Genomic DNA, 26,834 nt, shown 5'->3' with positions numbered 1-26,834 from the left:
GAATTTTTCTGTTTCCTTTGATTTACCATATTTTCAATTCACAAGTAGCTTGGGCATTGTGCAGGTTGGGAGAATCTGATTTTATTAATAAAGCTCAATCTAAGTGCCAGAAATTCAGGTTGTGATATGCTACTTACAGGCTTCTTATATGGAACCAATGCTAAAAAAAATTACATATATATATACTATAGTCCATACTTTAATAGGTCTTCACTGAGACCTATTATGAGCCCTAGAGGCCACTTCAGTCATAATTTTCAAGCTGAAACTCCTTTTAAAGACACTGTACATGTCTTTACTGAAGGTTAATGATAAAAATTAAACAATTCTCAAAGGTAAGTAAAAGCATTCAAAAATAAGTTATTTCATTTCAAAATAGGTCCCTACTGGCTTTTCCCCTTTTCTATACAAAGTTTTTGTACAGACTTTGTAAAAGTCCTTTTATTCTTCCGAATCTCACATTTTGTACATCTATATATTGCCTAATATTGTCTTAGCTTTTCAGAAGTGAAAGAATTTTCAAGAAATGAATAATAAACCTGATCAGTAAAAAAAGCTTTTTGCAGTTTTTTAAAAGCTAATAATTTAATCATATGATCCTATGTCACCCCAGTTTCTACATGTATAAACAAATACAGCAATATCTTACAATTATTATTAGTTTTACTTAAGTGAAAGATTCTCAATCATACAGCTTAATACTTTAATATCTGATGATACAAAATTAGCTTGTAAAGGATTTGTACTTCCTGCAACAAAGTTCAAATGACTACTTTGTATACTTAAAATGACACGATTGTACATTTACCTCTCTACCGATTTTAGCTGATACGTTAGTCAGATCTCTAGATTGTGAGAAAAATTTGAGGAAATATTGCCTGGGGTAAATTTTAATTTATGCAGAAAAAATTGAAATGTATGCTATTTTGCATCAAAGTACAAGTGTGAGTAAATTATGTATGGTGAGTTCTCATTGCTTAAAGCTTCTTGCAAATGAGGAATATTTTTATTTGTATCTTACTAATATACCAACGTTTGGTTAGCTACATTTACTCCTGTTTGCTACAAGTAAAATGGACGGAACATCAGACAGCTCATTATAGAGACAAGTAAGCTCCAATTCCAAAGCTGGATGACAGAACAAGTCATGGCGAGTATTGTAATTTTAGTGCTACTGTACATCTGCAAGCTGTCTGTGGGTAAAATGCTTAGTAAGCACTGTATTGGGGCTGTCGGAATACTCATGGGTTGGTAATTAAATAAAGACAGTGCTATGGTTTTGTAGAGCTAAGCCAATATCTGTGCAATCTAGAAATCTCTTCTAGAAACCTTTTACTTTGGACTTTGGAAGTACTAAGTTTTGGAAGAAGTACATTTCACTTTTATTGACTAAACTTTCATTACAAGCACACTTTGTAGGATCGTCACTGAAAACACTCATTTGTGTTTTTTTGTGATACATCAATGCCCAATTCACTTAGCAAAGAAGTCAATTGTCAGCAGTGCTGGCCTTTGCAGTGTTGGTTTTCCCTCTCTCAAGTTGTATCTTCAATTACTATTCTTAAAACCCTCATCAAAAATATTTGAAAGTAAAGAGAAAGACCTAAAATAGAGCTGCTGGAAGTAAGCATATTTATTTGCCATTTGTGAGGGCTCATGTAATCCCAGCACTTTGGAAGGCTGAAGCAGGAGGATTGCTTGAGCCCAAGAGTTTGAGACCAGCCTGGGCAACGTACGCAGACCTTGTTCCTGTTAAAAAAAAAAAAAATAGCCATGTGTGGTGGTATGCGCCTGTGGTCCCAGCTACTTGGGTGGCTGAAGTGGGAGAATGGCTTGAGCCCAAGAGGTTGAGACTACAGTGAGCCACGATTGTGGCACTGCACCCCAGCCTGGAAGACAGAACAAGACCCTGTCTCATATGCACAAAAAAGGATATTTATTCAATTCTTAACATTTTTTACTTTTCTTCTGGAATTTAATGCCCTAGTTTAAATATGAATTGCTTGTATAATTCAGTAGGAAATGAACAGTTTTTCCTGTATACTTGTTGTAGATGTTCATATTGGTAGATACAGGGTGTGTCATATAAAAGCATGCTTAGAGCAGCACCAGAGCCTGCAAACTATGATCCAGAAATCAAAGGCCAAATTCTGCCTGCACTTCTTTTTTAAATGAAGTTTTGTTGGAATACACCTCATTTGTTTATAGTTGCTTTCCTGCTGCAATTACAGAATTTAATAGTTTGACAGAGATTGTAAAGACCTGCAACGTCTAAATTTTTTAGCATCTGGCCCTTTACAGAAAAAATTGTTGACTACTGGACTAGCACATGAAAACTTGTAAAGGAATACATATCCTTTTTATTTGTTTTTGTACCATTTAATAACAAGAAAGAATACAAAAAGTGTCATTTCAAATAACTCTTTTTGTCTTGAACAGTGAGGAAAACTTGTGTTATTGCTTTACATTTTTAGAAAGACCTTTATATCCTGTAGTAGGAGTTTATGCTTGTATGCAAATCTGTCTACACTGTTAGGTGGATAGTTAGTAAGTTTATGTATCTTTAAAGGAAAATATTTTCTAACGTGTGCTGTGAGATTGACATAAAAAGGAAACAGAATAGAGTTCAGGTGAGTCATTGAAGCTATTATATGCCTGAAAACTACATGAATTGAGGTTAGTCTGAAAGCCCTTACCAGCTTGTTCTTGGCAAGGTTTCCAAACCTCTAACTGTATTATGGCTGTGGATTCATTATCTGTGGCAGACTATTCCCCATGACTGTCTCAAAGATAGTCCCTGGGCCAACTTATGTTTTTTAATCTGTCACATTTACTTTCCTTAAAAAAGTAAAAGAAACTTGTTAGGAAATTAAAAGTGTATATGTGCTGTTATTTTTAAAATTTTTTGGTATCTTCATTTAGTTGTGAAGTATCTGTGTGTGTGCATGTGTATGCACCTTTATGATTTAAAAAAACTGATAGGACTGTGTATACTACTTTCCAAAGTATAGCTTTTCTATAAAACATCTAGTAGAAGGATAATAGGTAATGATGCAATGGTTAACATTACTATTTTCAAAAATTGAAAAGGAATCATCACTTGAAGCCAGTTTGGCATTTTTCTATAAGACATCCTATTTAGAGCAGTGCATCTCTGCTATGCAGTTCTGTGAATTTGAATCCAACAGAGAAGATGTAGCTTTCATACAATTTTCTTCAGTTACAAGAACCATAATCGTTCCAATGAGATGCTGTAAGCCTGGGTCACTTTAATCATTCTGAAGACAGCAGGTGCTCTTCAGGGACATGCAAGATGAGGAAAGCACCTGTTGTTGATTGTGTCTCAGCATCACCCACATAGACTTAGTACAGGTCAACGTGTTCAGGAATCAGTTGTGGAGATGGATATGAAAATTTTGCACTAGGAAAATGAGCTGGAATGTAACAACATAGAAAAATTTCCTGAAAGGCTAAGCAGTTTAGCTTCACAAAATAGATACTTTATGGAAGGTAGTCCTAGGAATGTAACTGAATGGGATACAAAAATGAAGATATAGCATTTGCATTGAAATCTATTTCTTTGAAATAATTACTCCTTTTTGAGTTAGACAAAACAAGGGGATTTTCTGACTCGATGAATTATAATGCTAACTTTCTTCCAATCTTGGCAGGAAGTCATTCATTTTATCATTCTTATTTGTTGTAAGATGTGATGTAAGATATAAGTTCCCACTCTTCTGTATTCCAACAATTTGTAGAAGAATTGTGACGATATAGAGCAGAGGTCAAAATTTGTGACATTGGGACAAATATAGCTTTCTAGTATTTTAATGACTACAAATGTATTTTTATAAACTGGAAATTTTATTAAAAATTAGATTCCCAAATTACATTGAAAATCTGGAATATTTTGATATTTGTTTTGTCTTTAAAATATTTTTAAACATAAAAGTTGTATACACTGTTGGTAAAATAAAAATCAAATAGTACAGAAAACCATAAGGAAATGTTTTTGATCCCAGTTTCATTTTCACATTTTATTACATATTCTTCCATAAATGTAGATGAATGTACATGTGAAATATATAGTTGAATCATGATAAACATATTTTTCTATGCATAGATACTTTTCATTTCTTATTTTAACAATTCTCTTCAATTTTATAAGCTTATATTACTTGAATTGCTTTATGGTTTCTTTTATTCCATTTTTTATTGTCATTGCTTTAGTATTTTTAAATTAAGCTATTTGATAAAATTTCCTTTTCTCCTCTCCTACTTAGATTATTTTATTATATACACTTCAAATGCTGTCCGTATAATCTTGACAATGTGTTCTCGCAGTGGTAGAGGGCATTGGGCTTCATAGCACCAAGGATGGATTGGGGCTTTCCAGCCACCTCTGTGAATACCATGCTACCTTCTTCCCAGATGATCTATCATTCCTTTAAGTGGCCATCCAAAAGTTTTATTCTGGCATTTTTTTTTTTCTGAAAACTCACAGGTAATAATCATTTTTGGAGAAATAATTGTCCTTTTCTTGACAAAAGACTAAATATCTTTAGCAAGATTGACATCATTTGACCTCTTCTGACCACTTAAGGAGTGAAAGTGAAGAGCCAAGTCTAGAATTCAGGTCTTCTAACCTCTAGTCTGATTTTTTTTTTTTTTTAATCTGGTGTATTGAGTTCAAGGAATTTAGGGGCTGATTAAGCAAAAAGATGTGACCATGAGGTGGCAGTAGCACACAACAAGCATTACTTGGGTGGTACTTTGGTGATTTTGTCAATGGCGGAGGTCCCTTATTGCAGGATGATTTCCAAAGGCAACAATTGGGGGGCACCAATCTGAAGGAGAGGGAAGCAAAAGGAACTTCTGGGAAGAGAAGGTTTGGAGAAGGAGGCATCAATCTAGAGGATTTTGCTCAGCAGCATGATGGAGAGTCTCTGGGTAGGAAAGCTTTGAAGGGCAGCAGAAGCTTGGGGTCTATTACAGACCCACGGTTTATCTTATCTGTGGTTAGCAGATGTTAGGTGCTATTTTGTGGGGTAGTACAAAGCTGGCAGGCTCTAAATGGCCAAAAATCTACTTATTTGGACCACATTTGAAACAATTGGATTTGTAAAAATGTGGATTTCTTGCCAGTGGGCCTTGGAGATAATGGTTCCACCCTGCTGTGAAGAAGTAAACCACTGTAGGACCGATGTGTGGAGACCATCTTATATAACAACTAGGCCTCACTGGTTTTGTTTATGTATGCGTGTTTTGTCATTATAACATAATCCAAGTCTAGAGAAAATATATACATACATGCTTGTACATACACATATGTACAAATATGCATACAATATAGACACATATAATGGATAGCATATACATACCATCTGGATTTGTTAACCTTATAATTTTGTCATAATTGCTCCAATTTTTTTTTTAAAGGACTACATTACTAGAGTTGAATTCCTCTATACCCCTTCCTAAAATGATTTTCTTCCTTGCCTTCTTCAGAGGGCCCTCCCATATGTGCTTAGATTCATATCCTAAGTAAATATCATTTTAAAACAATGTATAAAATTATTTTGTGATGATTTAAAGCTTTATATAAATAATATCATACTGTAATAGCCATCTGCACTCTGCTTACAATTTTTGAATTGATTGAAATGTATTCAATTGTTACTTGCAGATCACATTTATTTACTGTTGCTGCAAAATAATATTTTACTGTATGACTAGAAGATGATTTAACCAATTTCATATTAATGGCTATTTAATTTGTTTCCACCTTTTCATTTTGTAAATGATGCTATAGAGAATATTTCTGAACATGTCTTCTTATGCAAATGTTACTACTTGACTATTTCATTGAGAGATTCTGGAAGTAAATCAGCAAATAATTCCCAAATACCCTATTTGCACAAGTCTAGAGTTATATCAAAATTAGGTATAATTTCTATTTTGATAAATTTAAACTCTTAGTTTATAAGCTTTGTGTATACTTACAAATAAGAATCTACTATTTGGTAGTGTTTATCTCACCTGTCATTTTACTAAGTTTATGTGTGTTTCTAAGACAGATATATTATTAATGTCATTGCTTGATTATTTTCTCCAATACTTGGTTTTGGTAATCCTCCAGGATGCGAGGCAGATGTGACTGTCTGAATTACAGTTTTGTCTTTAGGAGAACATTGTGTTAAAAAGCTTCCCTGAATTCCTAATGCTGTCACTTGCTCAGTTAATGATTTATTAAATACATCAGAGCGATTAGAAAAATGAGATTTTTAAAAAATGTTTTCCACTACAGCTCAAGTAATTTAAATCACTCTTCTAAGAGATGTGTGTTGGAAGAAGTCATAAGTGGCAGGCACGTGACATAGTGAGGATAATAATCAGTGTAAGCAGATAACTTCTAATGGGAAATATATACATCATTTTGGAACTGCATTTCAAATCACTTGTTTTTCCAGCATTATTGTATGCAAAAAACACATAGAAAGTGGTTAGCTGAAACAGGTAGTTTGGAAATATTTTTAACATTTTTATCTAAACAAATGACAGATTTTTTAAAAATGAAAAATGCTAAGTATAATAAAAGTGTATATTTATGCTCTTGGCAGCCAAATGTGCTTTTTAATGGAATTTAAATAAATGGATTTTTTATGACAAAAAAAGCAACAGTAAAAGCAGTGATTATGTTTTTCATAGTTCATTTGCCTTCTTTGCCCTGCAGACCTTGTGTGGAGGAAAATGAGATCCTGAGTGAAGTCTACAATGTCATTGACTCTGAAGAAGGACTCAGAGACCCATTGGTGTTTAATGACCCTTACTGGCCTATGCAATGGAAACTGGTATGATCTTCACAAATAGATAGTTCTTTGGCAATGTTAAGAAATATTATTTTTGTCATGTTTTAATGCAGTAGACAGGCACTTTTATGCACTGTCTGCCTTTATCTATTGGTTTTGCAGAGAGAGACTTAGCAAACTTTTAATGAAATATTACTGCTATCTTATTAATGAGCACTAATCCTTTTAATTTGATTACATCCTTAGGTTTTGATTTAGTCTATAAAAGACATCAGTAAAAACCCCAAGATATTTAAATTTGGTGTGTGTAAACAGGCGATTACATAGAAATGTTATTGCCATTCAGGCTTGAGGTTTTTGTTCTTGCATAACTTAGAATATATTCTGTATTACCTCAATACTGAGAGAACTTGCCTTTATGGAATAAGTGGATGTTAGAACATTGCACAACAGACTTTTTTCATAATGCTTATTTTGTTGGACCTTTTAGTATCACATTGCCCTCCCACTTGTATAGGACTGTAATAATGAAAAGGTTTGAGAAAGGCAACCTTAATTTTGAGTGTAAATAAGTTAAATATATTGATATACATACCATGGAGAACTTTAAAAGGAAACATTTGATACGTGACAAGAACTTGGTGATATTATTGGAGAGAAATTTAAGACCTTATTATATGCATACTTAGTTCTTCATAGGTCTGTATTGTGTTGTAGAGTCCAATGTTGCAAAATGATAAAAAGGTTAGGTGCAATTTATCTTTTTAAGGGCCATGATGTGATAAAATATGGGAAATGGTTGTTCTGGCCCTTTTATATTGATCATTGGCAGTTACCAAACCGACTGTCTGACATGAGCTGAAAACTAATGTTGAAAAAATGTCCAGTTCCATTTTCTGTAGCTTCAACTCATCCTTCAAAGACAAAATGATTTAGAACACTTTAAGTTACTTATATAGCTAAATTTGACATTTCAAAACAAACAACCAAACAAACAAGCAAAAACTCAAGCAGAAAATCATGGAGCACTAGTTCAATTACCTGGAGGTGATGTAATCAGTAACAAGTGAGTGAACTAGAGTTAATCAGGATTATGAATGTCAAAGAGAAAAAGAGTGATATTAAGAAAAAGGACTGAGGAAAGGTAGTAGATAAGGAAGGAGGGCATGAAATTAAAAAAAAAAAAAAGCTTTCCTTTTTTTTCTTTACCTGAAGAAACAGCAAAAATTAAGATGAGTACTTGAAGATTACATATATGAAACACTGTAGTCTCCTCAGAAGGAATACTTTCTTGTATTGACGATAAAATGACAAGCCGCTCTATATTGAGGTCAAGAATTTCAACAGACACAAGGAAAGGAGATGGAAGGCAAGTAATACAGGAAAGAAGAGAAGAATTGAGTAGCAAGCAGTCAATAAAATGACAGGGATTAGAAATGGAGACAAGTCTTAGGTGCTATTAAGCAATAGATCCTCTTAAAAGCAGCATAGAAGAGATCATGAAGGGAAAAAGCAGAAAAAAAAAAAAGAAGCTGTATTATGACTCTATCATTTTCTAGGGCAGGAGTTGATAAACCTCTTCTGTAAAAGTTCAGATAGTATATATTCAGGCTTTGTGGGCCACATAATTGCCTGAAGCATATTCTTTTTGTTTCTTTATTTCAGGTTTTTAAAATGTAAAAACTCTCTTCATTTAGGGCCATGTGAAAACAGGTTATAGGCTTGATTTTACTCACCGGCCATAGTTTACTGACACCAATAGGGAGCAGGAGCTATGGATAAATGAGAAGTCAGGAAGAAAGCAGCCATTCAAATGTAGGCATTCGAGTGCTGTGCTGCGTTATACTCAGATTACACTAGTATAATTCAGAGATGAAAGATCTGGATTGTTATTATTTCCAGGTAGCACCATTCTAGAGGCATACCTACCATTATGGAAAAGATTCCTTTTAGTACCCAGGCAAGGCATGATACATAATTGCAAAGAAAGAGTTGCACTTTACAACTGGATGTTCTATCTAAAACATATTCATAACAACAGAACTAGGTTGTGTTGCAGAATCCATCCTCTCACTAGAATACCAACTTTGTTTCAATGAAAGACTGAGTGGCTCAGGGGGTTGTGCTGTTTTAGCAGGGAAATTTGAGGGCTTTTTCTCATCAGCGCCCCTTGAACATTCCCTTGCAGACATAGCCAGGGAATGGACATGCTATATACATGGGCCCAGCTCAAATTTGGAGGTTATCTTTCTAGGAGAGGAGGGAAGAATAGCTACAAGGAGACAAGTCTCTGCCAAACACGAATTTAAAAGCAAAACATTTTAAGCAAAATGTAAATAAATTCTGTAAATTTTGTAACTAGTGTTTGAGATACAGCATCAACAAAAGAAAAATACTAGTATAAAATAAAGGGATTTATGATGCTGTGGAATAAATTCTGAATTTCAATCTTTTATGAACATAATTAAAACAATTGTTCAATACAGTAAAAACTCATCTTATTTGCCATTATATGTCAAAATTTACCACAGTAAATGCCAGACATTCAATGTCCTGAAGTTTGAACAGAGTATTATTTATACAGGCTAATTTCATCATTTCTATAAAATATCAGACAAGAATGCATCTAAAACTATAAAATTGTTTTTCTATCCAATTCCACCATTATTATTTTCAATGAAAAATAATTTTATCATTATAAAACTACCTGCAGATAGCTATGGCATTTTTTTTCCCTTTTTTAAATTGCATTTTAGGTTTGTGGGTACATGTGAAGAACATACAAGATTGTTCATAGGTACACACATGGCAGTGTGATTTGCTGCCTTCCTCCCCTTCACCTATATCTGGCATTTCTCCCCATGCTATCTCTCCCCAACTCCCCACCCTCCACTGTCCCTCCTCTATTTCCCCCCAACAGACCCCAGTGTGTAGTGCTCCCCTCCCTGTGTCCACATGTTCTCACTGTTCAACACCTGCCGATGAATGAGAACATGTGGTGTTTGATTTTCTGCTCTTGTGTCAGTTTGCTGAGAATGATGGTTTCCAGGTTCACCCATGTCCCTACAAAGGACACAAACTCATCGTTTTTGATGGCTGCATAATATTCCATGGTGTATATGTGCCACATTTTCCCTGTCCAGTCTATGATCGATGGGCATGTGGGTTGGTTCCAGGTCTTTGCTATTGTAAACAGTGCTGCAATGAACATTTGTGTGCATGTGTCCTTATAGTAGAACTATTTATAATCCTTTGGATATATACCCAGTAATGGGATTGCTGGGTCAAATGGAATTTCCATTTCTATGTCCTTAAGGAATTGCCATGCTGTCTTCCACAATGGTTGAACTAATTTACACTCCCACTAACAGTGTAAAAGTGTTCCTATTTCTCCACATCCTCTCCAGCATCTGTTGTCTCTAGATTTTTAAATGATCGAGCTGTGGCATTCTTTTGTTAAAGACTTGTAGAATTTTGATAGTGTAAGATAATATTTATTACTTTTTTGTCCATGTGTATTTTTCAGAACATGTTTCTTGAGAAATTCTAATCAGACTTTTAAATATCATTGTAGTTCTAAAGACCTGCATACAAATTTAATGCTGTTTCTGCCTAAAATTATGCTAAAGAGTAGCTCTTTGAGAATAATTTTAAGAAAATTTTGACTTAATGTTATATTTTCTGAAGTACAATATTCTAATGACAAGATTTTTAAGACCTTGTACAAGATTTTTGTGAACATAGTAAGGTATTACATCATGATGTCTGGAGTAAGTGTCCTAGAAGAGGAAGTAAAGCCTAAAAAAGAGAGGACTTTTTATTAGATAGGCAGGAATAACAGAACCTATTTTGACAAATGCTCAAAGCTCCAAAGATATGAGTGAGAAAAGTTATAGGAATATAGATTTTTAGAAAGAATATTTCCTGCTTTAATTTTTGATTCAGAAATAAATTTTGGCAAAAAGAAGTGTTGAATCTGCACATGCCTTATTTTACTTGTAAAACAATAGGGCCGAGTTGACAATGTAAATCATTATCAATAGAAGGTATCAGGACCCTTCCACTCTTGGAGACCAGTGTTTGCCAGCCAGGACTCCTTCCCTTCCCCATACCTGTGTGGACTCTCGTGGCAGAGGTCACAGGGCCAGGGTAGGGGCAATGTAGAGACAAGTTCAGCCTGTGAGTTTAAAAAAAAAAAGAAAATATTTAATTTCTTAAAAATGGACTTTATCTTTTGAAGAAGTTTTAGGTTTATAGCTAAATTGAGTGGAAGGTACAGAGACTTCCCACATATCCTTCCGAGAACACATGCACAGCCACCCCCACGCTGACCCCTTATCAGCATCCTCTAACAGAGTGGTACTTTTGTTATGAATGATAAACTTACACTGATGTTTGATCATTTTAATATGGCCTTTTAGGTTAAAAATGTTGAAATTAAAATAACTGTTGCTATGACCTGGTATATTAGAAGAAATGTAGGCTTTAGGGTTTTACGAGTATGAATTCAAATCCTGGGTCTGTAACTCCAGACTGTGCCATCATTAACATTTTAATCTTTCTAAAAATCTGTGAAGTAAGTATGATGAAAGTTACTTCACAGGATTGTTCTTGGAATTAAATGAGATTCTGGAGAAAAAGCACCTGTCACCCTGTGTTTGACATGGGGTAAGCATTCAGTGTATAACTTGATAGCTAGCCAGATTTTGTTCCTACCTATGATGTGTTAAACGTTGATTACATGGAAAATAAACTATGCTGACTTCTCCTTTCTCAATAACACTAGACGACTAAAGCAGTAGTAGTGCAGGTTATTAATAATTCTTTGTTATATAATGGGAATCATGCCTATGTCAGTGGTCTCTAAAGAAGGGCTTACCCCTCCAAAGAAGGGCTTGCTCCATGAAAGTTTGCACAAACAGTTGCATTGGTATGTGGGGAAAAATGTGAGAACTTCCATTTATATTTATTTTTATCTTTTAAAATTTTTAATTTTTGATTCTATTAAAATTAATAGTATATAGATGTATGCATCATTTGTAAATAAATATATACATTTATGGATGTATGTACAAATTTTTATGAAGACTCATGAACAAAATGTTTGAGGAATAGGTATACTCAGTGAGCATTCATAAAGTAGATAACACAGTGTTTTTATTGGGTGTCTGTTATATGAACAGGACTGGGTATTACATCTTTAAAGACGAATCAGATATGGATTTTTACTTTAAAAAGCTTAAAGTCTAAAAGCGATAATAGCACATACTAATAAAAAACTATATTACCAGGCAGAAAGTTGTTCTATTAAGAACACTCAATTAAACAAAATCATTTTTAACTAGTGGGAGGTAACACTTGAACTAAGACTAAATGTAGAAACACTGCAAACAGAAGCATAACAATAAGAAAAAAATTTTTTTCAGAAGAAAGTGTCCTGAATGCTTGTCTGAGAAGTCTAAACTTCATTCTATACTGAGACCTTTTTTCCTTTTTTGAGAAAGGTTCTTGCTCTGTCACCCAGTCTGGAGTGCAGTGATGTCAACATGGTTCACTGCAGCCCCAACCTCTTGGGCTTGACCAATCCTCCCACCTTAGCTTTCCAAGTAGCTGAAACTACAGGTGTATGTCACCATATCCAGCTTATTTAATTTATTTTTTGAAGAAATGGAGTCTCACTGTATTGCTTTGGCTACCTATAGATTTTTAAAATGATTTTAAGCAGAAAATTTGAATTATGTTTGAATACCATTAATTTATTATTTTGTCCATTCATTTATGAAACCTTTATTTGTCAAGTGCTATGGTCATAACTAATGCTAAGTATACAAAATACAAATATAAATTTCATGCTGTTCATCTTCTCAAAAGACTCCTAATCTAGTGCAATAGCCATGTAAGCATACTCACTTCATTTCATGAATGCACCACAGAGTTATTTTTAAAAAAAGGTGATGGTGACAGTGCAGGGAATGCTTGTTCTGCGCAGATATGTTGGAAATGCTTCACTGGGTCAAGAGAGAAGTCAGGAAACACAACAGTCCAATATAGAAAGATTAGTTATGCTGCAGCCTATTTTTGTGTGGATGGAGGCTGGGGGAACAGTGATAGAGAAAAGGCTAGACAGTTGAGCCCAGTTCCATGGGACAATGTACACCCAAATAAGGCATTTTCCCTTTGTCTTATAGCTCATGCAGATTCAAGGTTTTTAAGAGGGATGTGATGCAATCACTTTTGTAATGTAAAAAGATGATTCAGGTGGTAGGTTGAGGAAAGAAAAGCGGGGATGAAGGTAGGACTCAAAATAGAGCAGACATAACACAACTATAGTTCAAGAAGATGAAAAAATTGGGAACCTAAGTAAATACAGTCAAGATAAAGACAAAAATATAATATCAATCATATTTGGGAGGAAGAGTCTTAGGTAAATCTGGATACAGGTGTTTAGGGAGAAAGACATTCAGAATGATTTGAGATGATTTGGTTTGGGGACATGGAGGGTGATGGTATCAGTCTGCTAGGGCTGTTTTTACAGAATACCAGAGAGAATTGCTTAAAAACCAGAAATTTATTTCCTTGAAGTCTGAAGGCTGAATGTCCAAAATCAAGGTGCTGGGAGGGTTGGTTTTTCCTGAAGCCTTTCTCTCTGGCTTGCGGATGGCTGCCTTCACATTGTGTCCTCACATGGCCACGACTCTGTGTGCACACAGCTCTGGTATCTCTTCCTCTTCTTATAAGAATACCCATCATATTGGATTAGAGCTTCACCTTTATGACCTCACTTAAGCTTAATTCGCTCCTTAAAGTAATTGAAGGGCCTTTAAGTGCCCTGTCTTCAAATACAGTCACATTGAGTGTTAGGGCTTCAGCATGCAAATTCTGGGGGACTATAGTTCCAAACAGTGATGAGATATCTTAAAAATGAGGGAAAGTTTAGTGGTGTGGTAGAGTTCATGAATTATGTGCTTGGCAGAGCAACCAATATTTCTGTGAAATAATTAAAATTGAGAGGAAATAAAGATACTTAAACATTTCATAATTAGAATAGGAAGTAGTATCATCATCCATGTTTTGAGAACATTGAGACCCATGGAATTGAAGATAACAGGTAGAAACTTACATATAGGAAAAATAATGTTATAATGTGGGCATTGTATTATAATCACAGATTTGTAATATAACAGATATAACATAAAAGTCACAATTGTGTTACAAATATGTAACTACAACATGCTTCCCACAATGTAACTCATTATCTTCCATATTTTAAGTGCGTACCTGTTATATTCAAGCCTATGAATCTCAATTCATAATAAATATGCAACTATAACACTAATTAGAAGATTTGTATGTATGTATATACATATATACACACAAGCACATGTATATGTGTGTCTGTGTGTATTTATTCATATATTTGGAGGTACATTAGTAAATGTATAGCTGCTTATTGAATAAGATTGTCCAGGCATATGTGTTTTGTAAAAGAGAGGAGGAACAACAGTATATAAAGGTCAAATAGACTATATTGATATGAAAGCAGCGTGTAGGTTGAAATGTGAGACAGGAAAAGATATGGACATGTGTCTGGAGGCTATTGCAGAAATTCTGTAATGAAAGCCGAATAGAGGCACTAGCATGGTTCATGGAAAAGGGGGAGAATAGGACAGATTTATTCACTTAATAAATATTTACCTAGTGCCTGGTGGAGGCTGAGCTATGTGCTAGATCCTGGAGACTCAACCGAAAACAAGATGTCTCTACCCTCATAAAACTGATATCCTATTGAGAAATAATATAATTAAACCAATAATTAATGGTAAAAATAACTACTTACAACCATGTGGTTGACAGCAAAAAGAATAGGAGCTCTTAAGCTAGGGTTTGGGTTACAGGAAAGTTTTTGGGTTTTTTCCCCCAGAGGAAATGACATTTAAACTGAGATTCAAGTAAATATAATTTACCTTGACAAAGGAGTTTACAAGGTAGGAGAAGTGGATGGTTTAGTAAGGAAGACACTGTACAAAGGACCAAAGGATTGCAAAGACTGTGGGGAACTGTAGAACTAAAAGGCTTGTGAATATGGCCAAAGGCTGCAAGGGGAAGAGCAGTCTGAAAAGTTGAGACAGAAGAAATATACAGAGAAAAAGAAAAACTAAGAGCATATGCCACTGGAGAATTCAACAAAAAATGTCATTGACTATGGGCAATCCTTCTGAGCAAATAACAAAATAACATTGCTGCATTAAAAAAACGAAACAAAACAAAACAAAACAAAAGCAGTAACAAAGTTGCTATTGCTTTTAATGAGAACAGTTCCAGAAGTTAGGGATAGAAGCCACACTGCAGTGGACTGTTAAATGAGTGGATATTGAGGAAGTAGAGGCATTGAATAGAGACCTATTATAGAAGCCAAATTAATCCATTTATTGCTGACTTACTGAGAATATTATAGACAGATTTCAGAGTTCAAGATACCTAGAAATTTGAGCACTGGTGGTGCTAGAATATAAACAGTGGAAACCAAAAGATAGTGGAATTATATCTTCAAGATGCTGAGATGAAATTATGAACAGCCTGGGATTCTATTCCAGGGAAAAAGTATCTTTTAGGAATGAAGATGAAATGAATTTATTTTCAATCAAAGAAAAACTGAAAACCTTCATCATCATCAGATTTATACTACAGGAAATACCAAAGATTCATGCTGCAAGAAATACCAAAAGAAATTATTGCAGATGAAAAATGTTAAAGTTATCTGAAGCACAGGATGAGACTATATTTTTCCAGAGAGGATTTACCTTTGCTTTTGTCAGGCAGCCAGAGAAACTAGCAATCTGGAATCATCACCTTAACCCAAGCTCAAGGATCAAGATGATTCAAAGTTGGGCATCAGTCCCTGAGAGAGCAAGCTACTTGTAATTCACCCTGACTCCTATCAAAAGAGCTGCTCATCTCCTTAGACTTTCAGCCAAATTTTTAGGAACTGCAGATGTCCCTAGGGAAAAAGTAGGCTCAATTGCCAAGCTTACTTGTCTAGGTTTCAGCTTCTCCCAGATCTTGGCCTTCAGAGCTCTCCAATGCATTCAAGTATTTGAATATTTATCCAGTTTTTTTAGTGTCTTTAGCAGGAGTGTTAGTAGGAATTATTTAATCTACCATTACCAGAAATAGAAGTCTAAAGTTTGTGCTATGTAAATAACCAAGTAACCAAACTTCAAAATGTAAATTGCTTTAACACAGTCACATAAAACAAGTAGGACCATCACACTGACGTTGTCCTTGGATGTGTGCTTTTGCCAGAAGTACACCAATATATAATCTAAATGGGGAGCCATTTATTTGAAGAGTGAGGCAAAATTCTGCCTTGCCTAATGATCAGAATTTCCTTCTACTGGATTCTCAACTTCTATGTAAGGTATTGTCTTGTAAAGACAACAGAAAAAGAACACATACTGAAGAGAGTCCACATACATACCATGTAGCATCAACATTTTATCAGTTCCATATGGTAAGCTGCCACCAAGAAGGGAAACATTTGTATTGATTTTTTTTCTGATTAAAAAAGTAAATATTTGGACAATAGAGACAAATATAAAGAGTAAAATATTGCCTATGATCTTACCACTTGTATATAATTACTATGAACATTTTGTTACATATTGTTCCATTCCTGAATTATATGTTACATCTGTACTATACATTATATTTAGCAAACATGTTTAAATTTTTCAAATAAAAATGTAACCATGCTGTAGATACTCTTTCCTACCTGTTCTTTTTTTTTTTTTCTTAATGCTTTGGTGATTTTTCTGTCTTAATTTGTATTAACCCATCTTTTAAAATTATTTAATATTCTTTATTTGGAAAATTGTTTATTGATATATTCAAGCAGTTTCTATTTTGCTATTTTATAAACATTGTTCTGGTGTCCAGAGTGGACTCTGTCTTGGTGTGATGAGTGGACTTTGAGGGAGGAGTTCACATAGATGAGAATCAGTAGGTGAGATCTGTCAATAGGCAGCTCAAGGAGCCAGTGATGCAGCTTTCACTGCAGAATTGTGGAAGACTGTGTGACCCATGGGAAGCCTGAGGTGGAATACTAAATTTCACTATCCTGGGGTGTCTAGCATGTTTCCCAAAGTCCTTTGATTTTCTCTCACCACGTGTTCCTCAACACATTCTCTTCCTCAGTTCCTGCTGGTGGAACTTGGGTATGTCAAAACAATGCAAATGTACAGTCACCAGTAAAAATGGACAAAAGAGGGAAGTTGTGACAATTAGTATGTGAGAGAAATTCACAGTTCTATCTAGGCTTTATTTACTTTTTCTTTCCTTTTGGATTTATTGAAGTGGTCTAAAGTTAGCTGAGATATTGCACCCACATCCCCTTTTTACTCACCCAGCTTCTCTTGGTGAAGAACACCAACACAAGATATAAACTTCATACAAACTGTGCACCAGATGAAGTAAAAGATAAACGATGGGCCACCCTTCTGGGAGACAGCCTCGTCTAGGAGCTGTCTTCTCTTTATGTCCTAAGGTGTGGACCTTGGGGATTTTCTGAGTTCTGCTGGGGAAACCTAACTACTCAGTGTATAGGTTATTCTCCTTTGCTAATGTTGAATAACAGGCCAGTCAACACCAGTTTTTCTTTTAATCTAAGTCATTCTCCTTCACAACTTCCAGAAAAGAAGAATTAATGTTTCTTGACCATTGATGACTTCTGTATTTTAGCAATGTCAAGTGTTTTTTAAATGTTGCTTTTGTATTTTTTCATTTTTAAATTTGCTTTTTTATTTTTTTCATTATGTCAGTGATATTTTACAGGGAATATGTAGACTCAATCATTATTGAAATGGAATATTGACCCTTTAAGGTTTAATGGGGATAAAGAAGATGAAAATATTTAATATCCTTGTTAGAGATGGCCGGCATCATGGGATGTCGCTGATGAAGGTGTTTCACTTTTTAGTCATGCCAGAGAAACACCACTCCTGGGTTGGTGTAAAGACTGGGACACTAGACAGAGATGTAAATGTGCATAAAGGAAAGGTAATAATATTTTGGAAACATGCTCTCTTGACTTCTCTTGTGTGTAGAACAGACTCAGTAATTGAATTATTCTGTGGATAGAATTGTGTTGTTGTAATAAGGTCTTTTGCTCTTTTAGATACTACAGATTTATCGACATTTTCAAAAGAAGCTTTTCTTTAACTGTCTTCTTAGATGAAACAAATGTTAAAATCAATTTTTTTAAGAACTTGACTTTCTGATTTTGTTACCTTAAAAGTTCTTTCTCTGTATTTGGATAGAATTTCAGTTGCTGCTGGCTGGCAGCCATTCTTGAAGGAGAGAAGAGAGCTGTGCTAGCAGCCAAATGAATTTGTCCTACATGTCCTCTTGAGCAGAATGTCATGTAGGGTCAACTTCTAGTCCCAAGTTTGATATCCTTTTATGAATTCCTCTGTGCAGATATTCTGATTCTGTACAGATATTCTGATTGTATGGAGTTGTTTCATAGATCTTTGATTATGTGGACATTTGTATATATACCATTTTTCTATACCTAAACAGATGCTGGATAAATCTATTTTTCAAAAAATAAAACTATCTGTGACCGCCAGCTAAAAGATTTTCCTGATGCCAAGGTTAGTAATTATTCGAGCTCAGTAGAAGCTGTGGTGCTTTGCCTAGGTGCCCCTTCCTGGGTTGTTGCACTTATCCCTCAGCTGTTGGCAATGCTGTTTGCAAATGTATCAGAGCTCTCATCCACCCACATCCTAACTCCCCATCTCTCCACCCACTGCACCCTAAGAATTGCCCTTGGCTGTTAGGAGCAAACTACCAAGGAGGCTGTGAGACTTCTTTCCTCCTTCAGGAGTGGTATGTAAATAATGCCTGGAATATACAGGGCTATTGAAGTCTAGCTTTCTTGCCTCAAAATGGAATAACACTCCGGTGAAATTTATATTTCAGACTCCTTGCGTTACAAATGGATCAGCCCGAGACTACACTTTACCAGAAACCACATTCTTGATCATCTCTTTCTTCTTCTTTATCCTGCATTAGGCTCACTCTTAGAGGTACTCCTGAAAACATCTTCCTCAACAAAGCACTAAAAACCCTGGGTCAGGCTTTGTTTCTAGGGAAACTGGCTTAAAATTCTACCAAAAGTGATCTTAAAAGCAGACCTCAAGAATGGCATCCTGAAATTAAAAACTTGAGAGCTGGCTTATACCAATGACCTCATCACTGGTAGTAGCTTCTGGCATGCAGCCACAGTGCAAGTGCTAAGGTTATCACTGAGGTCAACTTGGATGGGGTTATGGGCAGAAGAAGATGCAGTGGCTTGTACGGAATCTCTGATGTTGGAGAGGTACAAGAGAAATATAAATTTTAAGGACTGTGGGATTCAGAGGCTGTTTCTGAATGCCATTGATGTTTCAAGGAGATGAAATAACAGGCTCAGGGCAATCAATCACCATTTTAAAGCCAAGTATGAGAGTCAGAAGGCCGATTTGGCAGCTTGTAAAGAGACCTTCAGCTCCTACAGCTGGAGGGCAGATGAACTGAAGACCAGGCATAGAACTTCATTATAACAGTCACAGAATTCAAGAGAAGGCATAATTCCCAGCCATGTAAAGTCTTATATGCCAAAGTCAGAGTCCTGAAAAGTAAAGAAAAGGGCACAGAAACTTTGGATAGGGTTATCTGGGTATATAGAGAGTAAATCTTCACTTAATGTCATTGATAGGTTTTTAGAAATGGTGACTTTAAATAAAAAAAGACACAATGAAACAAATTTTATCGTAGACTAATTGATATAAACAGGAGTTAAGTTCCTATGGCATATTTCTTGTCAAAATAGTCATCAAACTTCTAAAACTTCTAAATAAAGATCCCAAATGAACACTGAAATAAGTGTGAGCTGTACATACATTTAAGAAAGATTAATAAAAACAAATAAAATAATTCTTTACCCATATTTGGTGCATCAGTGAGTGATGGTGGTTATAGTGGTGGTGGTGGGTTAAATCAAGGAATAAGACTTTGCAAAGCAAAAAGTGTAAGGAGCACCTCCTTCTAGCACACAGTTCAAATGCAATTAAATATGGTGGGCTCACTGGCACTTTCTCTCTGCATCATTTATTGTTATGCATTTGTGTGATTATCATAGACTTGAAGAATTTTAATTTTATAATAATTTGTATTCTATTCATTCATTTATTTTCCAACCCATTTATTCCAGCTCAGGATCAAGGGTGGTCAGAGTCTGTGATAGCAGCTGAGGACAGAGGTGGGAACCAACCCTGGACAGGGCTCCATCCCATCAGTGCAGGGCATACTCATATACACTCATGGATGCTCACAGTGGGACAATGTGGACATTCCAGTTCACCTCATGTGTACACTTTTGGGATGAGGGAGAAAATTGGAGTATTCAGAGGAAACCCATGCAAACATGGAGAGAACATACAAAGTATACAAACAGTGGCTTTGGCCAGTATGGATTGCTTTTCTTATCAATGATACAGTAAAATTACATTGAATGAAACAATGTTATTTGAGGATCTGCTGTAAATGTAAACCTTGGACTTCCAGATTCCCCTGAAACTTCTGGGCTTAAACAGTGGTCCCCCTTGTTGAAAGTTAATGCCTCTGCAACTTCTTGGTTGAAGACTCACGTGAGGCAGGCAGATGGTTTACAGGATGATACTAAGTCCTTCTGGATCTGCCTTTTTCTCCCTTCTTGGCCACATAAACAGCAACTAGGATCATGTCTTAGCCTAACACAGTTGACAAAGTGTGGAGCTTCCTAAAGGAGGGGATGGATTATACGCTCAGTGTTGTAGGAATAGCTAACAAGTACAGCAATAACTAAGAAAGTATTATTGACAGTGAATTATAAAGGTGCTGGATTAGGATTGTTGGGTAGAATATAAAGTTAAATAAGGGAGAGTATGCTAATATGGGGGGGGGACCCTCCTATGATACAAAACTTTTAACCAAATATAGTCTTAGATACTCCTTGGAAGTGTCTTGGAAGCTTGAAAACCAATGGCTTACAATTAATATAGTAGAGATGCCAGATTACTGTGACAGACTGATGGAAGTAACCAAAGGATCAGAAAAATGGGCATTCTAGAAAGGATTTATTGTATAAATCTTGAAGACCTGCTTGCTGATTTTATTTCTTAGAAGAGTCTACTGTATAATACATTTATGAGGGAGGCATCATTGTTATTTGGAAGCTTATAGTGGCTATACATTGTAGGCTGGAACTAGACATAGAAAACACTGTACAATATTGGATACTGTTGTAAGGTACTCTCTAGCTCTCATATATTTCAGGGATTGCCCCAGCTGCAGAGAGCTGACTGTCTCATAGGCACTCCCTTTACTGATCAATGCAGGTATAAAGGCTTGGTTATTTTGGACCAATGCAAGCTAATTCTGCATGGCCATTTTAGCTATCTACAGAGATATTTATATGGAAATCCCCATGAAGTTGGTTAAGATTGAATTAGAGCTTGAATTATTCTCCCCAATCCTTCTTCCTTCTTCTCCCTTCTACAAGTGTTGCTCTCAGGAGGACTGCTTAGTAAACACTCTGTGTCTAAATTCCATAACTGAGCCTACTCTTAGGGGAACCTAACCTGTGACGGGCCTCAAGGAGATTTCCTGTGATCAGGTGACAGAGGGGGATAAAACTTGAGCTTGGTTCATGGATAAACTGGCTTGGCACCATGGAACAATCCTAAGATAAATAACCAATGCATTACTTTTCCATTCAGATGTAGCTTTGAAACACTATTATGAAAGAAGGAAACCAAACAATGTGAAGAGCTTTAAATTATTAACTTGTGTAGAGAAAGAAATGGTTTCGGATAACAACATTTATGGATTTATGTAAAAAAATAATCTAGCCTTTAGTCAAAGGATCTGGAAGGAGCAATACTGTGAGATCAGGGTCCAAGCAGTTTAAGAGGAGATGTGTAGGTGGATTTCTGGATGTGGAAAGGAAGCACGAAGATCTTCTTATTGCATGCTAGAGCAGATTCATTGTAGAAGAGACACTAACTAACCAAATAGACAGGATGACTTGGCTGATGGTTATTAATCAGCTCCTCACCTTGACTATGACAATAATGGCACCATGGGTATATGAATGGAGAAGCCAGGGGACAGAGATGGACTCTATGTATATGCCTAGGAATATGGGCTCTATCTTACCAAGGTCTAAGTAACCAGTCACTGCTGCCGAATGCCCAACTTGTCAGCAACAGCGACTAATGCTAAGTGTCCTGCATGGTATTATTCCCCAGAAAGCTCAGTCGGTCACTTAGTGCAAGTTTGATTTTGTAGGACCCTTTCCATTTTGAAAAGGGCAGAATTTATCTGAGCTAGGATTAACATATATGGGTTAACTTTTCTTTCCTATAGGACTTTGACCAATATCATTTTTTATGGACTTGTGGAGTGTTTGATTTTCTCATGTGATGTTCTGCATAATAATGTCTCAGATTTGGAGAACAATATTTTTTGGAAAAGGAGATAGAGAAGTGGGCACATGACTATGGTGACTGCCTTAGACTATTTTGTGTTGCCATAACATAATACCTAAGGTTGGATAGTTTATAAAGAAAAGAAGTTTACTTGGCTCATGGTTCTATGGGCTGTTCACGAAGCATGGCTTTTGTGCTGCATCAAAACATGGTGCAGAAGGTCAAAGAAGCAACATGCACATGTGAAGAAGGACCAAACATTGATAAATGTTACTACCTCAAACCATTTCTATCTTTAAACAAGTTAATAACTAGGAGCTCTTCCCAAATCTCTGCCTATTGGTTGGTATCCTTCCTTCACTGTTGTATTTAAGGCCACACCTCAGTGGAAGTGTAATGCATCAGCTGTTCATCTTAGAGTTGCACCAACATGCCAAGCTTTGTAATTTTCTTTATAACAGCCCACTCTGATGGGAACTAATCCAGTCCCATGAGAAGTAATTCCATCTTGCCAGAATGTGAACTTGTTCACTAACATGAGAACTAATTCCATCTTGCCAGAATGTGAACTCGTTCACTACCATGAAAACAACATCAGCCCTTTCATGAGGGACATGCCTTCATGACCCAAACACCTCCAGCTAGTCCCAACACTAGCACATTGGGGATTCAATTTTAACATAAGTCAAGCTGCATGCAAACCATAGGAGAGTCTATTGGTCCCATCACCTACTACACTAGTGTTATCCTTGGAGAATATTTGAGTGGCCTTTAAAATATGTGGATTAGGTACCAGTTTGGACATGACACCTTAAAAGGAGGGGGCATTATTCTTTAGAACATAGTATACTTCTTACACCAGTATCAATTATATGGTGCTATGTCAGCAAAAGGGATAATACATAGTGTTATGGACTGAATTGTGTGTTCCCCCATTTATGTCTTGAAGCCCTAAACCCTAATGTGACTGACTATATTTGAATATATGGCTCTTACTTAGGTAAGTAGGATTACACAAGGCTATGATCCAATATGATTAGTGTCCTTGTAAGAATAGGAAGAGTTACCAAGGATGCATACACTCAAAGGAGAAGCCGTGTGAGTACATGGAGGGAAAATGACCATCTGCAAATCAAAGAAAGAGGTCTCAGGAGAAACGAATCTTTCCAGCATCTTGATCCTGGACTTTCCTTCTTCAGAACTGTTTGAAAATAAATTTCTGTTAGTTAAGCCACCTAGTCTGTGGTAGTTTGTTAGGGCAGCCCCAGCAAACTAATATACGTGGCTTTGGGAACAAAGTGGTGAAAGTGGGAGTGTTACTATTCACCATCACTTTCCAGTAACCACTTGGAGAGTTTGTGCTTCCTGATCCTGAAACCTTAAGCCCTGTGAGTATAGACGTCTGTGTTTTTAGAGTTTTTTTTTTTTTTTTTTTTCAAGCTGTGGACATTAATATTCCTACTACTGCACATATAATATAAAGGTACAGCTGCCTCTTGGTTGCTTTAGGCAGTGTGTATCAGTAGACCATCAAACACAGTATAGGAATAATTGACCCTTTTCTTCTTTGGGAGTTAGGAAAGCTAGGGAGGAGGGAAGAATTTGTTTGGCCCTCAGCTACTCCACTGGGCAGGGTAGAGAAATGTCTCTGGATCTTCCCATCCTCATTTGTACCTGTGAAGGATACAGCAACCATGACCTTCCTAGTAAGGGCATCAGAATAGGAGCTTAACCCTCATGAATAAGGCTCCTTGTTACTCCATGAGGTAAGCTACCTCAGCCAATGGACTTGCTAGAGAGGGAGAGGAACATATGTTGGGTGATGGAACGAGATGATGAGTATCAGTTTTTGCCACAGAGCCAATGAAGAAACTAGTAAGTTTCCTCAAGAATTGTAACTACAGTAGCCTGGAGAATCTGTGCTTGGATGGAGTAAAGTTGATGTAAGAAACAAGTGCATCTGTTTACAATAGCAAGGACCTGGAACCAACCCAAATGCCCATCGACGATAGACTGGATAGGGAAAATGTGGCACATATACACCATGGAATATTATGCAGCCATCAAAAACGATGAGTTTGGGTCCTTTGTGGGGACATGGATGAACCTGGAAACCATCATTCTCAGCAAACTGACAGAGGAGCAGAAGATCAAACACCGCATGTTCTCACTCATAGGCGGGTGTTGAATGATGGGAGCACATGGACACAGGGAGGGGAGCACTACACACTGGGGTCAGTTGGGGGGAAATAGGGGAGGGACGGTGGGGGGTGGGGAGCTGGGGAGGGATAGCAGGGGGAGAAATGCCAGATGTAGGTGATGGGGAGGAAGGCAGCAAATCACACTGCCACGTGTGTTCCTATGCAACAATTTTGCATGTTCTTCACATGTACCCTAAAACCTAAAATACAATAAAATAAATAAATGGGGAAAAAAAAAAAAAGAAACAAGTGCATTTGAGTGGATGCTGTAGATGCTCTGCCTGGATCTCCTTTACTAGGCCCCTTTATTGGCCCATAGCTGCTGGGGTTGGGGCTACCCACAGCTCACTGTCCTCTTCTGTGGAGATTTGCCCTCAGGTGAGGGAGCTGCCTTACCTAGGAGTTACACTGCTCCCACCATCCAGGGGTGACCACTGCTAAGACTAAATAATAAGCAGCACAATTGGCTAGCCCTCCAGCCTCAAGGAGAGGCATTAATGTGGTGCAGTTTATGCTTCAGACCTCCCCACCTCACATCCATGTTGAAGATCAGGTCAATGCTGCATTTGGCCTGAGACCACATCTTTGCTCCGTTGTTTTGTACCCTGTTCTTCTTCCTCCTCAGGAGCTTTGCTTGAGGATCATTTTCTCAGTACATCATGTGCATTTAATCTATTTTCTCAGGCCTGGCTTCTAGGGAACTGAACCTAAGACAATTAGTAATAAGATAAATTCAAGAGAACATATCAATAAGCTCAACTTGATAGAGCCCTTCTCTGAGCCCAGCACTCTACCGTCAGTGTATGGGGGTGCAGTGGCATGAGGCGCAGCCTCTGCTCCCATCAAGCTCACCATGTAGCTTGGAAGTGAAAGCATAAGAGTGTATAATTTAACTGGCATCATAGTACTAGATCTAGATACCAAATTGACAACTGGTAAAATTTGAGGTGAGGAAACAGGAGTGTTTTCCTCAGAGATCTCCATAACTGAGAGTAAGTATCAAAATGCTTGTTATTTAAAGGAATGTTGACTACCATAATTTGAGAATTTGTGTAAGGTTGACAATGTGTATTAAAGTGATGAATTTGGTGAGATGTTGTTAATTTACTGCATTAGTGAGAATTTAAATCAAGCATATATATCTCCCAGATTTAGGATTTGAATCGATACTCGCATGCTGTAAGGTATTTATTTCAAACTAAGCTAAAGCTAGAAGCACAGTGCCCAGGTGCCACTGTACACCCAGAGGACAGAGCACGTTTCTTTTCCCTGGGAACTGTCAGATAGCAACCATAGGTGGCAATGCAAGCTCAGCAGTAGCATTCTCTGCTCCCTGTCTGCACCAGCTGAAAGTGTCCTTTTAAGACGTTGCTGTTTTATTATTTTTGTATAAAACAGTCTGAATCTTTACAGTTTTCACAATGTCTTAAAGTGCATAATTACTTTAATTTAGGTTTTGGGGCAAGCCATATGTGGAAATGTAAAAGAGTTGAGCCTACAGAAAAATATTTTATGAAGATACAAAAAGTAAAAGAAGATAGAAAGGGTTTGCATTTACCATTGACACAAAAGTAGGACAGAAGTTTGTAGTGAGTGAGCTAAGAATCTAACCTTTTTTACTAATTTTTATTTTTCAAATTTCTATTTCCTAAAAAGGTAAGACTGTGGAAGTGCAAATCGATTCTTATTTAAATTTGGTTACATTTCTTAATTAATCTGGTGTTTGAATATTATGAATAAAGAGATAATTGTTAAATAAAATAGTTCTCACAAATCATTTTAAGGAGCTTAAGCATTTCATATATTTCTGTTCTGTTATTTTAAGGCAGCAGAGTCAGTATACCAATATATGCATATGGATGCAAATTGATGAGTATGATTTTCCTGCCCATCATTATAAAAATACCTTTCCTAGTTGAACTGTTAATGAAATGATGAGAAAATCTGAGGTGAACATTTAGCAGTCTATTTTCATTTTGTTTCATCAAAAAGAATCTATTTTACAATTGCTACTTACTTGCAATAACCTGCAGCAAAAAATGATTTAATGTTCAATATGTGCATTAAAATGCACTTGCTTTTTTAATATGTAAAAGCTGATGGAAATTTCATTTAAGCACAATTCCTGTATCACAGATTTTAAGCAAAATGAAAGGAAGTTAGGGTACCATTTTAACATGGCTATAAAAATAATTTCTTTCAGTGGCTGGAGGGAAGGAAGGATTGGTCAAAGTAATTTTTATCTTCGATGGGATTCCCCAGTAGCCTGCTTTCTAATTTGGCTTAATGCATGCCACAATAATCATGCTATTTCT

The 26,834-nt window shown here is 36.3% G+C and overlaps 1 long non-coding RNA gene across 10 annotated transcripts in view; it reads left to right on the top strand.

The window, feature by feature from the left end:
* LOC116548945 overlaps positions 1 to 26,834 on the top strand; it is a 1,126,598-nt gene that overhangs the window by 445,356 nt on the left and 654,408 nt on the right. For 8 of the 10 annotated variants that reach the window (XR_004267645.1, XR_004267646.1, XR_004267643.1 and 5 more), the window contains one exon: positions 6,734 to 6,851. The exons of 1 other annotated variant lie outside the window; for it this stretch is intronic. This is a non-coding gene — a long non-coding RNA (uncharacterized LOC116548945). Of the gene's footprint in view, positions 1 to 6,733; positions 6,852 to 12,309; positions 12,351 to 26,834 lie in introns of those variants that run through there. One more of the 10 variants, XR_004267650.1, reaches the window with a different exon arrangement.

Source organism: Sapajus apella, unplaced genomic scaffold (genome assembly GCF_009761245.1).
Source record: "Sapajus apella isolate SASKATOON/1434 unplaced genomic scaffold, GSC_monkey_1.0 scaffold6, whole genome shotgun sequence".
NCBI classification, from domain to species: Eukaryota; Metazoa; Chordata; class Mammalia; order Primates; family Cebidae; genus Sapajus; species Sapajus apella.
Note: the sequence above shows the minus strand (reverse complement) of the source record. Positions and strands in the feature narration are given on the sequence as shown.